Raw genomic sequence first — 1,108 nt, forward strand, 5'->3', positions numbered from 1 at the left:
CTGTACTGGCTGCACTGTCCCTCTGGTCAGTCCTCTGCAGAGTTTCTCCTTGCCTCCAGTGAGGACCTTGTCCACAGTGTTGTGAGTTTTAGCTAGGTGAGTTTGGTCTGCCTGTTAACAAAGGCTAATTCCTATTTCCCCTAGAGCTAAAGCTGTGACTCACTACATGGTCCATAGACTTGGTGAGTGTAGGGTTTTATGCTGGTCTTTGGGGAGGAGAGCACTGCTGTTCTGCTTTCCAGGCAGTCTTCTAAGTAAGGAAGCACCTAAGAAAAGCAGGTGGCGTGTGGATTGGATTGGTGTTATGGGCTCAGCTCCCACTGGATGGCGCTGTGCTGCTGGCTGAAGTCTGTCCATGCTGATTGGTGGGAGGAAATATTGGCATCAGCCCACTCTCTAGTTTTTGGAGATGTAATCACCCCACCCCCCCATCATAATACCCCTATGTTTTATCTCAGGAAGTCTGGCTGGGTTTGAAGTGAAGATTCCAAATTGTATGAACCAATATGACAGGGATCCCCACTTATCCTCTGGAGGAAGGTTCTGCCTGGTTTGTCCCAGAAGACAGTTGCAGAAACTGGGGGGCTTGGAGGTCATAGTTATAGACAAAAAAAAAAAAAAAAGATAGCATCCAGTGGGCTGGTCCCCTGAAATCCAGATAGCTGCTTTCAGCAGGGGCTCCTATGCTAATGAACAGGGAAGTGCAGAGGTGCCTGTCAGCTCTCCTGGCTCATGAGAGACAGTGCCACCTCTCCCAAATGCACTCTAAGAAGGGACCTGTCACTTCCCATATGACTCAGAGGATCCTCAGACCACAGTGCCTCCTATGGGCCGCTGTCATCCTTCTCCACAGGAGCACTGACATGCCCACCGGACTCCACCCAGCGAGGGCATGGTCTTCAGTCCTTTAGCTCCACGTTTACAGGAGGCTGACTTGTCATGGTTATCATTATGTGTCAGCTTGACTGTGTCATGGATACTCGGATTAACCATTGTTTCTGTGGATGTCTGTGATGTGTTTCTAGAAGAGATTGGCATTTCCATCCATGGCTTCTGTCTGCATGGGCATCACCCACTCCATTAAGGTTCTGAATAGAATCCAGTGCAG

The sequence above is a fragment of the Suricata suricatta genome, chromosome 5 (assembly GCF_006229205.1).
Source record: "Suricata suricatta isolate VVHF042 chromosome 5, meerkat_22Aug2017_6uvM2_HiC, whole genome shotgun sequence".
NCBI classification, from domain to species: Eukaryota; Metazoa; Chordata; class Mammalia; order Carnivora; family Herpestidae; genus Suricata; species Suricata suricatta.